Raw genomic sequence first — 16712 nt, forward strand, 5'->3', positions numbered from 1 at the left:
TTTATTACTCTACAAGCATAGCAAGAGTGAAAGCTCACAACTACATAATTTTAAATACTAGATTGTGAATTTTTTTTGTGGTGCCTTCAGAGAAAGGTATCGAGAGAACCCCTTTAATACTACATAATTAAAATAAATGTTAGCTGCTATATTTTGCTCACTTTGCATTTGTGATTCATATATTTTGCTGAATACATAGTTTAAGTGGTGTTGGCTCAGTGGGAACAGCAGCACACCTCCTGCACATTCCACAAATCAACTACAAAATGCTGTAGGTACCACCATTTACTGAGAGCAAATGGGTGTTTTCTGTAAATATATTATTAATGGGAGCATCAAATGCGATCTGCATGCCAATGCAGTCCAATATGCCACAGAGTCATCTGATGTTATAAGTGGTTTTCTCTCTCCAGACAACACTTCTCTCCATCTCCAAGTATTATCTGCACTTAGTCTTCCACCATGTAATAATGTGACTGACTATTGCTAAAACATCCAGGGAGGAATTATCCAGACCACAAAAAACCAACCAAATATTCTAAGCTTGAACAATTTCTCATCATCTTTTATCCAGTTACTTTATCCCCACACCCAAAAATAATGAGTTTTAAACTCATCACTATCCAAATAGCTGTAAAGGTCTCTAGGATGCCTCTATATGAAGTGAGCTATTAGACAAATTAATCATAGTATATGCCAACAAATTCATGAAATGTAAATTTAAATAAGTGACACGACCAACCAAAGAGTACAGAGTGAGAAACCCATGGTTCCAGCCAAATATATAGCAGAGAATGGCATTGTCTGGCATCAATATGAGGAGAAGCCCTTGGTCCTGTGAAGGCTTGTTTCCCCACTGTAGGGGAATGGAATGCCAGTGTGGTGAGGTGGGAGGGAGAGCATTCTTGTAGAAGCAGGGGAGGGAGATGTGAGTGGAAGAAGGGGAAACAGGGTGTATTAGTCAGAATTCTCTAGCATCACAGAATATATGGGCAGTATCTGTATAGTAAGGGAATTTGTTAGTGACTTACAGTCTGTAGTCAGACTCCCCAGCAATGGTTGGCATCAAATGTGAATGGAAGTCAAAGAATTTAGCAGTTGCTCAGCCCCACAAAGCAAGCAGGCAAAGAGAGAAAGCTTTCTTCTAGTATCTTTATGTAGGTCTCCAACAGAACATGTGTCCACAGATTAAAGTTATGTATCACCGTGCTCAGATCTGGGACTGGCTTTGTCCCAGATGACCTTAAACTCAGAGATCTTCTTGCCTTACTGTCCTGGGATTCATAGCCACTATGCCTCGAGCTCTTCATGCCAAGATTAAGGTTAGAAACTTGTCCCAGCCTCAAGATTAGGATCACAGGTGAGCTTCCAATTATGGATTGTAGTTTATTCCAGTTATAGTCAGGTTGACAACCAGGAATAGCTACTACACAGGGAAGGGAATATCATTTGAAATGTAAATACATAAAATATCCAATAAAAATGAAAAAAAGAGGAATGCAAACCTCTAAGCAAGACTTAAAACTATATTGCTTGTTGGGAAAAGCAAAGTACGACATTGCTTTTATTTATCAATATTTACTTGAATAATATGTCCAAAATAAGCATTTACAGAGCATCTTCAAAGTGTACTACTCCTTGTACACAAGAGTGTATTATTCCTTATCTTAGAGAAGAATAGGCAGAGGTAGATGCTCTCACCACTTAGTGGCTTTGTGCCAGAATTTATTACATGGCTAACAATTTCCCCACATCACAAAGTATACATCAGTGCAATTCATGGTTTAAGGAAAGGAAAAAAATACATAAAGCAAATTACTTCATAAAGGACAAATACATCTATTTCTTTAATATGCAATTATGAGTCTATAAAATATTTTTATAAGCCAATAAAAATGCAGTGGAGAATGCATCCTGATGACTTAAAAGACCTTTGTTGTCTAATGGTTGCAGAAATTTTACACAGTTATTTCCGCACACAGTATTCTGTTAAAACTGTGATTCTCAAAGAGGTTTCCCACTTGGACCAGCAGAGAACTTGGGGCACAGGCCTGGTGAGGTTGTGTGGTGAGTACCAAGGGCTCAGAAAGTGTTTGGCGGTGCTCGTGGCAAAGGTTCTTTTCCAGCCAAAAGTAAGGGCTGGCCTTCTGTCAGAGGGAATAGGGATCTGCCTTGCAAACCAGATGCCCTGCATTTTTCCACCTGGACCAGCAGAGAACCTGTGACACAGGAATAATAGAGTTGTGCTGTACCTAGAGTACAGAGTTCTCGGCGGTACTTTTGCAAAAGGATCCTTTTCGGTTCAGAGTAAGGACTGGGCCTCTGTCAAAGAGAATTGTGAATACCTGGGAAAGATGGTGCTCAAAGATTAGCTCCAGACCCCGGATCTGCGGCTCATAGAGGCTGAGCAACTACGATTGGGAACAGAAAATTAGAACTTCTGTTTCTGCCCAGAGGCAACTTCCAGACACAGAGAGGAGCCTGGCCTACCTGCCACTCGGATCGGCGGCTCATAGAGGCTGAGCAACTGGTGAGTGGGAGACCAAGACTGCAAGGGTGCAGAGAGATCTCTGCGGAGTGCACACGGAAAGTGCACACAATAACTTGCCCTGCCCCGCCTTGCCTGATCCAGCGATTGGGAACAGAAAATTAGAACTTCTGTTTCCATCTGGAGGCGACTTCCAGACACAGAGCGGAGCCTGGCCTACCTGCCACCCGATTGGCAGTTCATAGAGGCTGAGCAACTGCGATTGGGAACAGAAAATTAGAACTTCTGTTTCCACCCGGAGGCGACTTCCAGACGCAGAGCAGAGCCTGGCCCATCTGCCACCCAGAACGGAGGCTCATAGAGGCTGAGCAACTGGTGGGTGGGAGACCTGGGCTGCAGGGGAGCAGAAAGATCTCTGTGGAGTACACACAGAAAGTGCACCTGCCCTGCCGTGACTGATCCAGCAAACAGAAACAGAACGTTGGAACTTCTGCTCACACCCGACGACACTGAGGCATAAAACAGGGCTCGACCCATCTGACACCTCAACCAGTGGAGAACCAGGGACACAGACCAGATATAAGGGAAAGGCAAGAACATATCACTGACAACAAAATGTCAAGAGGAAAGAGAAAGAGTATATCCCAAGGAAACCAAGACAATCTAGCAACACCAGAGCCCAGCTCTCCCATAACAGCAAACATCGGAACTCCAAACACTCCAGAAAAAGAAGACACAGACCTGAAATCATGCCTCAAAACGCTGATAGAGTTACTTAAACAAGAAAGAGAGGAAAAGCAAAAAGATTCAGAAGCTTTTAAAGAAGAAACAAGAAAAACACTCAAAGAACTCAAAGAACTAGAGGAAAACAGAACCAAAGAAATAAAAGAATGGAAGAGGGAAATTAAAACAGAGATTGACACAATAAAGAAAACACTAAAAGAGATGACCCTAGAGTCAGAACACCAAAAAAAGAAATCAGGAGTCACAGAAGCAAGCATTTCCAATAGATTACAAGAGATCGAAGAGAGAATCTCGGGGGCAGAAGACAACATTGCAAACATAGATAAAACAGCCAGAGAAGATGCAAAAAACAAAAAGCTCCAAACCCAAAATGTCCAGGAAATACAAGACACAATAAAAAGACCGAAACTAAGGATAATAGGAATAGAAAAGGGAGAAGAGTATCAACTAAGGGGCACAGTAAATATCTTCAACAAAATCATAGAAGAAAACTTCCCTACCCTCAAGAATGAGATGACCACGAGTATAAAAGAAGCCTTCAGAACTCCAAATAGGTTGGACCAGAAAAGAAATACCTCCCGACACATAATAGTAAAAACATCAAGCGCCCAAAGTAAAGAAAGAATACTAAAAGCAGTAAGGGAAAAAGGTCAGGTAACATATAAAGGTAGACCAATCAGACTCACACCCGATTTCTCAACAGAGACTATGAAAGCTAGAAGAGCCTGGACAGACATCATGCACTCCTTAAGAGAGCACAAGTGCCAGCCCAAGCTGCTATACCCAGCAAAACTATCAATCACCATCGATGGAGAGATGAAGATATTTAAAGACAAATCAAAATTCACACAATATCAGACCACAAACCCAGCACTACAACGAATTATAGGTGGAAAACCAAATACAATGAGGAAAAATACAGCCTAGTAAAAACAAGAAAACGCCTAAAAAAGAAAACTAAAATAAGAAAAAAACACAGACAAAACTCAACCCAAAAAGCAATAATGGCAGGAAACAAAAACAACTATTCCTTGATATGTATTAACATAAATGGTCTCAACTCCCCAATAAAGAGACATAGACTATCAGACTGGATACATAAACAAAATCTAGCCTTTTGCTGCATACAGGAAACCCATCTCAGAGACAAAGACAGACACTATCTCAGAGTAAAAGGGTGGGAAAAAAACTTCCAAACAAACAGCTCCAAGAAGCAAGCTGGAGTGGCTATTCTAATATCGAATAAAGTAAATTTCCAACCAAAAGTTATCAAAAAAGATAAGGAAAGACACTTTTTACTCATTACCGGAGAAATCTGTCAAGAGGAACTCTCTATCCTTAACATATATGCTCCAAATAAAAAAGCACCCACATTCATAAAAGAAACCCTACTAAAGCTCAAAAAATACATTTTACCCCACACAATAATAGTGGGAGACTTTAATACCCCACTCTCACCAATGGACAGATCATGGAGACAGAAACTGAACAAGGACACTGCAAAACTAGCAGAGACTTTGAACCAACTAGAATTAATAGATATATATAGAACATATTATCCTAAAGTAAAAGAATACACCTTCTTCTCACCACCCCATGGCACCTTCTCGAAAATTGACCACATAATTGGACACAGAACGAGCCTCCATCGATATAAGAAGATTGAAATACTCCCATGCATCCTCTCAGATCACCATGGTCTACGGCTGGTCTTTAACAACAACAAAGACAACAAAAAGCCCACATATAAATGGAAACTAAACAATGCTCTGTTAAAGGATAGCCGGGACAAAGAAGAAATAAAGAAAGAAATTAGGATTTTCTAGAATTCAACAAAAACAAAAACACAACATACCCAAACCTCTGGGATGCAATGAAAGCAGTATTGAGAGGAAAACTCATAGTCCTATGTGCTCCCAAAAAGAAACTGGAGAGAGCTCACATCAACAACCTGACAGCACAGCTAAAAGCCCGAGAACAAAAGGAAGCAGATATACCCAAAAAGAGTAGATGGCAAGAAATAATCAAAATTAGGGCAGAAATAGACCAAATAGAAACAAAAAGAACCATTGAAAAAATCAACAAAACCAAGAGTTGGTTCTTTGAGAAAATCAACAAGATTGATAAACCCCTAGCCAGACTAACTAGAGGGCAAAGAGAGAGTATCTAAATTAACAAAATCAGAAAGGAAAGTGGGGACATAACAACTTAAACTGAGGAAATTCAAGAAATCATCAGATCCTACTACAACAACTTATACTCTACAAAATTGGAAAATCTGGAGGAAATGGATGAATTCCTAGACAGATACAAGTTCCCAAAGTTAAACCAGGACCAAGTGAACCATCTAAATAACGCTATAACACCTAAAGAAATAGAAGAAGTCATCAAAAGCCTCCCAAGCAAAAAAAGCCCAGGTCTAGACGGCTTCAGTGCAGAATTTTATCAGACTTTTATTGAGGATATAACACCAATACTCGCCAAATTATTCCAAAAGATAGAATCAGATGAAATATTACCCAACTCATTTTTTAAGGCTACAATAACCCTTGTTCCTAAACCACACAAAGACCCTACAAGGAAAGAGAACTTCAGACCAATCTCACTTATTAACATTGATGCAAAAATACTCAACAAAATCCTTGCAAACCGAATCCAAAAACACATTAAAACGATCATTCATCATGACCAAGTAGGCTTCATCCCTGGGATGCAGGGATGGTTTAATATACAGAAATCCATCAACGTAATCCACCATATAAACAAACTCAAAGACCAAAATAACATGATCATCTCACTAGATGCTGAGAAAGCATTGGACAAAATCCAACACCCCTTCATGTTAAAAGTCCTGGAAAGAACAGGAATCCAAGGCCCATACTTAAACATAATAAAAGCAATATACAGCAAATTAACAGCCAACATCAAACTTAATGGCGAGAAACTTGAAGCAATCCCACTAAAATCAGGGACTCGACAAGGCTGCCCACTCTCCCCCTACCTATTCAACATAGTACTGGAAGTCCTGGCTGGAGCAATTAGACAGCAAAAGGAGATCAAGGGGATACAAATCGGAAAGGAAGAGATAAAAACATCACTCTTTGCCGATGACATGATAGTGTACTTGAGTGACCCCAAAAATTCCACCAGAGAACTCCTACAGCTGATAAACAAGTTCAGCAAAGTGGCTAGATACAAAATTAACTCAAACAAATCAGTAGCCTTCCTGTATTCAAAGGACAAACATGTGGAGAAAGAAATTAGGGAAAACGTACCCTTCATAATAGTTACAAAAACTATGAAATACCTTGGTGTGTCTCTAACTAAGCAAGTGAAGGACCTGTATGACAAGAACTTCAAACCTCTAAAGAAAGAAATTGAGGAGGATCTCAGAAAATGGAAAGATCTCCCATGCTCATGGATTGGAAAAACCAACATCTTAAAAATGGCCATCCTACCAAAAGCAATCTACAGATTCAATGCAATCCCCATCAAAATTCCAACCCAGTTCTTCATGGAATTGGAAAGATCAATGTGCAATTTCATATGGAACAACAAAAGACCTAGAATACCTAAATCCATCCTCAAGAACAAGAAAACATCTGCGAGAATCACTATCCCTGACCTCAAGCTATATTACAAGGCAATTGTGCTGAAAACTGCATGGTACTGGTACAGAAATAGGCATGTGGATCAATGGAATAGAATAGAAGATCCAGAAAAGAGCCCTCATGTATATGGTCACCTGATTTTTGACAAAGGAGCAGTAAACATTCAATGAAAAAAGGACAGCCTATTCAACAAATGGTGCTGGTCCAACTGGCACTCAGCATGCAAAAGAATGAAAATAGACCTGTTCTTATCTCTTTGTACAAAGCTCAAGTGTAAGTGGATCAAAGATCTCCACATTAAACCAGATACACTAAAACTATTAGATGAGAAAGTAGGGAAATTCTTAGAACACATAGGTACAGGAGAAAATTTCCTGAACAAAACACCAATGGATCAAGCTCTAAGGTCAAAGATTAACAAATGGGACTTAATGAGATTGCAAAGTTTCTGTAAGGCTAAGGATATCGTCAAGAAAACAAAACGGCAACCAACAGAATGGGAAAAGATCTTTACCAACACCACATCAGATAGAGGCCTAATATCCAAGGTGTACAAGGAACTCAAAAAGCTAGACTCCAGAGAATCAAATAACCCTATTAAAAAAATGAGGTACAGAGCTAAACAATACGTTTTCAGTTGAGGAACACCGAATGGCCCAGAAACATCTCAGGAAGTGCTCGACATTTTTAGCCATCAGGGAAATGCAAATCAAAACAAACCTGAGATTCCACCTCACACCAGTCAGATTGGCCAAGATCCAAAACTCAGATGACAGCAGATGCTGGCGAGGCTGAGGAGAAAGAGGAACACTTCTCCACTGTTGGTGGGGTTGCAAGCTAATACAACCACTCTGGAAATCTGTCTGGCGATACCTCAGAAAATTGGATATAGTACTACCTGAAGACCCACCTATTCCACTTCTGGGCATATACCCCAGAGACACTTTAATACACAACAAAGATATATGCACCACAATGTTCATAGCGGCTCTATTTATAATAGCCAGAAGCTGGAAGGAACCCAGATGTCCTTCAGAAGATGAATGGATACAAAAATTGTGGTACATATACACAATGGAATACTACTCAGCCACCAGAAACAATGACTTAACCAAATTCTTAAGAAAATGGCTGCATCTAGAGAATATCATCCTGAGTGAGATAACCCAGTCACAAAAGAACAGAAATAATATGCAGTCACTAATAGTGGGATGCTAACCCTAGAGGCTTGCACTCCCCCAGAAACAACTCACAGACTGTATGAAGTCCAAGAAATAAAGAAAACAAAAAAAAATACATATATTTACAAAACAAGAAGACTTTGACTATTTCCATGTTGCGTTTTGTTTTGCATGTACTTTACGCTTATTGTAACTATTAGGTTTTCAATGCATACTGTCAAGCCCTTGAAAAAAATCAAGTACTGACTAAAAAAATATATTCACATGGTTTTATGTAAAAATTATTTTAATGTCTGAAAAAACAGTACTGACAAAAATGTATAATTTTAAGCAAAAATGTTTAAACTCTGTACATTTATCTTTGTTTTGTAAAATAAAGTCGTTTTAAAAAAAAAAAAAAAAAAAAGATTAGCTCCAAAGGTGCTTTTACACCTGGACCAGAGGTGAGCCTGAGACATAGGATCAGGGAGGGCACACCGGAAATTCTTAGTGAGCAAAGAGTTTTGTTCTTGCTGGAAAATGTTCCTTTTGGGCCTAGAAAAACAGCCAGATCTCTGCCATTAGTATGCAGGACCAGTGAGGCAAAGAGTTGAGCTCCAAGAACTACCTCACAAGAACTCCCACACCTGGTCCCACAAAGACAAATGAGTCATTGCCACCAAAACTCACTGCTCACCCACTAAAAGCCAAACACACAGAAGCTATTTTCTTTCTGAGCCCATGGGTCCTCAGATCCACAGGAAAGACAGGCACCAGTCACTGACAAGACCTCATATAATCACAAACAAGAAAATGGCAAGATGAAAGCAAAAATCTTAAGCAATGGAAGCCAAGACAACCTGGCGACATCAGAGCATACCTCTCCCACCACAGCAAGTAGTATATTGCCAAACACTCCAGAAAAACAAGACTCAGACTTGAACTCATACTTCATGATGATGATGTAGTTCTTAGAGAAGTGCATGAATAACTCCCTCAAACAATCACAGGAAAACACACATAAACAAATAGAAGCTCTTAAAGAGGAAACACAAATATCAGTCAAAGAACTACAGGAAAACACAACCAAAGAAGGAAAGGAATTTAAAATGGAAATAGAAACAATAAAGAAAACACAAAAGAGAAAACCCTAGAAATAGAAAACCTAAAAATGAAATCAGGAGTCAAAGATGCAAATAACAGAATACAAGAGATAGAAGAAAGAATTTCAGGGGTCAAAGACAACATAGAAAACATAGACAAAACAGTCAGAGAAGATGCAAAATATAAAAAGCTCCTAACCCAATATGTCCAGGAGATTCAGGACACAATGAGAATACCAAACCTAAGGATAATAGGAATAAAAGAAGGCAAAGAATATCAACTAAGAGGCACAGTAAATATCTTCAACAAACTTGTAGAAGAAAACTTCCCTATACTTAAGAATGAGATGACCATAATCGTAAGAGAAGCCTACAGAACCCTATATAGATTGGCCCAGAAAAGAAACTCTTCCCGACACATAATAGTCATAACGTCAAGTGCACAAAGCAAAGAAAATACTAAAAGCAGTAAGGGAAAGAGGACATGTAACATATAAAGGCAGAACAATCAAAATTACACCCGACTTCTCAACAGAGACTGTGAGAGCTAGAAGATTCTGTACAGACATCATACAGACTCTAAGAGAACACAAATGTCAGCCAAGGTTACTATATCCAGTAAAACTCTCAAAAACCATAGATGGAGAGACCAATATATTCCAAGACAAAACTAAATTTACACAATATCTGGCCACAAAATCAGCCCTACAAAGAATAATAGATGGAAAACCCAACACAAGGAGGGAAACTACACCCTAGAAAAAGCAAGAAAATAACTAAATAAATAAAGCCAAAGAAGAAAGACACATAGACATAACCTTTATACCTCTAACAGCAAAAATAGCAGGAAACAACAATCAATATTTCTTCTTATCTGTTAACATAAATGGACTCAATTCCCCAATAGAGAGACATAGACTATCAGACTGGATGCATAAATAGAATCCCTCATTTTGCTGCATACACAAAACTCATCTCAGAGTTAAAGACAGACACTATCTCAGAGTAAAAGGCTGGGGGAAAATCTTCCAAGCAAATAGCCCCAAGAAACAAGTTGGAATAGTCATTCTAATATTGAATAAAGTAGATTTTCAACCAAACGGTATCAAAAAATAAGAAAGGGCACTTTTTACTCATTACAAGAAAAATTTATCAAAATGATTCTCAATTCTAAACACATATGCTCCAAATAGAAGAGCACCCATATTTATAAAAGAATCCCTACTTAAGCTCCAACCATACATTGCACCACACACAATGATAGTGGAAGAGTTCAACACCCCACTCTCATCAATAGACTGATCATGGAAGCAGAAACTAAACAGAGACATAGTGAAAGTATCAGTGGTTATGAATCAATTGAAATTAAAAGACATCAACAGAACATTTCATCCTAAAACAAAATAATACACCTTCTTCTCGGCACCTCTTGGCATGTTTTCCAACACTGACAATTAGTCAGTCACAAAACAAGCCTCAATAGATATAAGAAGATTAAAATGCTCCCATCCATCCTATCAGATCACCATGGAATAAGACTGGTTTTTAATAACAAAAAGACAACAAAAAGCCCACATACACATGGAAGGTGAACAATGCTCTACTCAATGAGCATAGTCAAAAAAGAAATAAAGAAACAAATTAAGGATTTTCTAGAGTTTAATGAAAATGAAAGCACAACATACCCAAACCTAAGAGATGCAATGAAAGCAGTACTAAGAAAAAGACTCATAGCTCTGAGTGCCTCCAAAAAGAAACTGGAAAGAGCATACACTAGCAACATGATAAAACAGCTGAAAGCTCTAGAAAAAAAGAAGCAGATATACTCAAAAGAAGTAGACTGCAGGAAATAATCAAGCTCAGAGCTGAAATCAAACAATAGAAACAAAAGTACCATACAAAGAATCAACAAATCCAGGAGCTGGTTTTTTGAGAAAATCAACAAGATCGATAAACCCTTATCCAGACTAACTAGAGGGCAAAGAAAGAGTATCCAAATTAACAAAATCAGAAATAAAAGGGGAGACATAACAACAGAAACCGAGGAAATTGAAGTAATCATCAGATCCTACTACAAAAACCTATACTTATACAAACTAGAAAATATAGAGGAAATGGATAATTTTCAGACAGATACTGGGTACAAAAATTAAATCAGGTTGAGATAAATCATCTAAGAGCCCCATTACCCCCTAATGAAATCAATGCAGGCATCAAATACCTCCCAACCAAAAAAGTACAGGACCAGATGAGTTCAGTGCAGAATTTTATCAGACATTTATTGACGACCTTAAACCAATACAAATTATTTTGTAAAATAGAGTCAGATGGAACACTACCCAAATCATTCTTCAAAGCGAAAATAAGCCTCATTCCTAGACCACATGAAGACCATACAAGGAAAGAGAACATCAGACTAATCTCCCTTATGAACATTGATGCAAAAATACTCAACAACATCCTTGCAAACCGAATCCAAGAACACATCAAAACAATCATTCACCATGATCAAGTAGGCATCATCCCTGGGATGCAGGGATGGTTTAATATACGGAAATCTATCAATGTAATCCACCATATAAACAAACTCAAATAAAAAAACCACATGGTCATCTCACTAGATGCTGAGAAAGCATTTGACAAAATTCAACACCCCCCTCATGTTAAAAGTCTTGGAAAGAACAAGAATCCAAGGCCAATACCTAAACATAATGAAAGCAATATACAGCAAACCAACAGCCAATGTCAAACTTAATGGTGGGAAGCTTGAAACAATCCCACTAAAATGACGGACTAGAAAATGCTGCCCACTCTCCCCCTACCTATTCAACATAGTACTGGAAGTCCTAGCCGGAGCAATTAGACAGCAAAAGAAAATCAAAAGGATAAAAATTAGAAAGGAAGAAGTAAAAACATCACTATTTACAGATGACATGATAGTGTACTAAAGTGACCCCACAACTTCTACCAGAGAACTTCTACAGCTGATAAACAAGTTCAGCAAAGTGGCTGAATATAAAATTAACTCAAACAAATCATTAGCCTTCCTCTACTCAAAGGACACACGTGTGGAGAAAGAAATTAGGGGAAAGATATCCTTCCCAATAGTCACAAAGAACATGAAATACCTTGGTGTGACCCTAACTAAGCAAGTGAAAGACCCATATGACAAGAACTTCAAATCTCTGAAGAAGGAAATTAAAGATGATCTCAGAAGATGAAAAGATCTCCCATGCTCATGGATTGGAAAGACCAACATTGTAATAAATGCCATCTTACCAAAATCAATCTACATATAAATCTACAGATGCAATCCCCATCAAAATTCTAACTCAATTCTTCATAGACTTGGAAAGATCAATTTGCAAATTCATCTGGAATAACAAAAAACCTAAAAGAGCAAAGTCTATTCTCAACAATAAGAAATCTTCTGCAGGACTCACCATCCCTGACCTCAAGCTATATTTCAAAGCAATTGTGTAAAAAACCGCATGGTACTAGTACAGAAATAGACAGGCAGATGAATGGAACAGAATAGAAGATCCAGAAATGAACTCTCACACATATGGTCACTTGTATTTGACAAAGGAGCTGAAAATAATCAATGGGAAAAGGACAGCCTCTTCAACAAATGGTGTTGGCTCAACTGCCAGTCAGCATGCAGAGGAATGAAAATAGATCCTTTCTTAACTCTTTGTACAAAGCTCAAGTGCAAGTGAATCAAAGATCTTCATATAACGCCAGGTACACTGAAAGTATTAGAAGAAAAAGTGGGCAAAACCTTAGAACACATAGGCACAGGAGAAATTTTCCTGAACAGAACACCAACGGTTTGTGCTCTTAGATCAAGAATGGATGCATGGGAGTTAATGAGATTGCAAAGTTTCTATAAGGCTAAGGAAACTGTCAAAAAAATCTACATCTGATAGAGGTCTAATATCCAATACATACAAAAAAACCCATGAAGTTCGACTCCAGAGAATCAAATACTCTTATTAATAATTGAGGTACAGAACTAAACAAAGAATTCTCAATTTCAGAATACCAAATGGCTGAGAAGCACCTAAGGAAATGCTCAACATCGCTAGTCATCAGGGAAATGCAAATCAAAACAACCCTGACATTCCAACTCACACCAGTCAGAATGACTAAGATAATAAAACTCAGATGAGAGTACATGCTGTTGAGGATGTAGAGAAAGAGAAACACTTCTCCACTGTTGGTGGGGTTGTAAGCTGGTACAACCACTCTGGAAACCAGTCTGGTGGTTCCTCAGAAAATTGGACATAGTACTATCTGAAGACCCAGTTATTCCACTTCTGGGCATATACCACAAAAATGGGCCAACATACAATAAAGACACATGCTCCATCATGTTTACAGCAGGCTTATTTATAATAGCCAGAAGATGAAAAATCCCAGATGACCCTCAGTAGATGATTGAATACAGAAATTGTGGTGTATTTACACAATGGAGTACTACTCAGCTATTAGAAACAATGGCTTTAGGAAATTTCTAGGAAAATGGATGTATCTTGAGAATATTATTCTGAGTGATGTAATCCAGTCACAAAAGACAGACATAATATGCAGTCACTGATAGTTGGAAACTTGCCTCAGAAAACTTTGAATATCGAGAAACAACTCACAGACTATATAAAGCTTAAAAAAAATAAGGCTCAAAAGTGGAAGCCTGAGACCTTCTTAAAAAAAAAAAAAGTATAAGTGTATAGCACCCTTTCAGAGTGGGGTATACCTAGACCTTAAATAATTCATAACTCAACAGCTAGGAAGATAACTTTATGGTACTATTTGGTAGTTAAAAACCATTATGTTTAATCTTTGCACACCAAGAAAACTTTGACTATTTCCATATTATGTTTTGATTTACATATACTTTATGATAATTGTAAATAGTAAGATTTCAATTCATGCTATTAAGTCTTTAAAAAATCAAGTTCTGACAAAAATATATTTATATATATTTACGCTAAAATGCTTTTTTAAATTGTATATATATATGTGTTTTTTGAACAACTTTATTTTAAAAAATAAAAATAAATGAACAAATTTTAAGCATTTTTGCATAAAAGTATATGAATACATTTTGTCAGTGCTTGGCCTTTTTTTTCAAAGGTTTCATAGTGTGCATTAAGGTCTTACTAGTTACAATGAGCATAAAGTACATGTAAAACAGGATGTAACCCAGAATTAGTCAAACTTTTCTTGGTGTGTAAGGATTAGGCATAATGTGTTTTTCTTTTTTTTCTTTTTCTTGAACTTCACACAGTCTGTGCATTGTTTCTTAGGTGTTCAGAGCTTTCTGGGGTTAGTATCCCACTATCAGTGACTGCATAATAAATCTGTTCTTTTGTGACTGGGTTATCTCACTCAGGATGATATTCTCTAGATGCAGCCATTTTCTTAAGAATTTTGTTAAGTCGTTGTTTCTGGTGGCTGAGTAGTATTCCATTGTGTAAATGTACCACAATTTTTGTATCCATTCATCTTCTGAAGGACATCTGGGTTCTTTCCAGCTTCTGGCTATTATAAATAGAGCTGCAATGAACATTGTGGTACATGTGTCTTTGTTGTATGTTGGAGTGTCTCTGGGGTATATGCCCAGAAGTGAAATACCTGGATCTTCAGGTAGTACTATGTCCAGTTTTCTGAGGAATTGCCAGACTGATTTCCAGAGTGGTTGTAGCAGTTTACAACCCCACCAACAGTGGAGAAGTGTTCCTCTTTCTCCACATCCTAGCCAACATCTGCTGTCATCTGAGTTTTGGATCTTGGCCAATCTGACTGGTGTGAGGTGGAATCTCAGGGTTGTTTTGATTTTCATTTCCCTGATGGCTAAGGATGTTCAGCACTTCCTTAGATGTTTCTCAGCCATTGGATATTCCTCAATTGAGAACTTTTTGTTTAGCTCTGTACCCCATTTTTAATAGGGTTGTTTGATTCTCTGGTGTCTGGATTCTTGAGTTCTTTGTATACCTTGGATATTAGGCCTCTATCTGTTGTGGGGTTGGTAAAAATCTCCCACTCTGTAGGCTGCCGTTTTGTTTTTCTGACGGTGTCCTTAGCCTTACAGAAACTTTGCAATCTCATTAAGTCCCATTTGTCAATCTTTGACCTTTATATCTGTTTTTTAAAAAATAAAGTTGTAAGAAAAAAAGCTGTGATTCTTAAATATGCATATATTGTACTGATTAAAATATATTTCAGTTTTAATGGTTCACCAATATGGGGACTCTTAAGAAATTCTCTCTCTCTCTCTCTCTCTGTCTCTCTCTCTCTCTCTCTCTCTCTCTCTGTGTGTGTGTGTGTGTGTGTGTGTGTGTCTGTGTGTGTGTGTGTGTGTGTGTGTGTGTGTGTGTGTGTGTGTGTGTTTAGTATTAAGAGACTGAACTCAAAGCCATACACATGCTAAGGTCTAAGCAATTCCAAAGCTGTAAAGGCAGTAGGTAAGATAAAAAGTGATAAATTATGCACTTTAATGGATTTTAAGGTAGAGACTAATTTAATTTTTATTATTTTTTAATTTATGTAAACATTGCAATATGGGTATTTATATGAAAATTGTTCAATAACTGTTAATACACCCAAGAAAAACAGGTCCTGTCATACAATTAAAGCTATGATTTCCTCCCAGTGCTATTGCTGGTTATTCAAAATTACATAGCATAAACTATTCTGTGGTATATTAATACATGAGTTTGTAAAACTGAAAGGACATAATGAAGGCTGTTAGGATGACAAAGTGAGATAAGTGATGCCGACGGCATTGAAGCTGGCAGTGGTAATAAAGAGGAAAGAGTTTACTGATAGTGAATGATATTTCATTTTACTAATGATGCCAGTTCACCATTGGCAAGGCTAAGCAGTACATGCAGTGACTGAAAAGTTTGTTTCGTTAAATTCATACAAAATGAAATATTATTTTCCCAAATTTTTGTTTTAATAAGTAATAGTGAATATTGCCATAATTATTGAGGTCCATCTGTTTATTGTATGTTAACAAATGATTTTGTTGCTTTGAATGTTCCTGATAGTTGTTAAGCTAAATGAGTTTAACATTGTTGCAGAATCAAATGTCACCAATTTTTAAACAATATCTTTGTCATACAGTAATTATAGCAAAGTATTCTAATGGGTGAATATATTTTTGTTAAGAAAATAGCATTATGAGACCAAGCCCAGATTGATCAGGACTGGCAGCCCACCCACCTGCCCATAAGATACTGGGAACTCCGAAGAGATCCAAGAGAGCTCTCCGTTCTAAGTGGAAGGGTGAGTCAACTTCTGCCCACTGTTTACCTCAGGAGAGGCGGCCCATAGCTATCTCAGCATAGGCAGTGGTACTGCCTGGGAAGACAAACTTCAGGCCCAAGGCTAGACCTGGCACAATTTCATCAGAACTGGGCTCTATCATCAGAACTCACAGCCTACCCAGAGAGACAAACACCCAAGAACAATCTCCCTCTGTAGACCATGGACCCACAGACCCACAAGAGAGACAAGCTCCAGTAAGAGACAACAAGATCATGTAGCATCACCTATAACAAGATGAAAAGAGGCAAACACAAGACTCTAAGGAATGGAA

Source organism: Micromys minutus (genome assembly GCF_963924665.1).
Source record: "Micromys minutus genome assembly, chromosome: 30".
Classification (NCBI taxonomy): domain Eukaryota; kingdom Metazoa; phylum Chordata; class Mammalia; order Rodentia; family Muridae; genus Micromys; species Micromys minutus.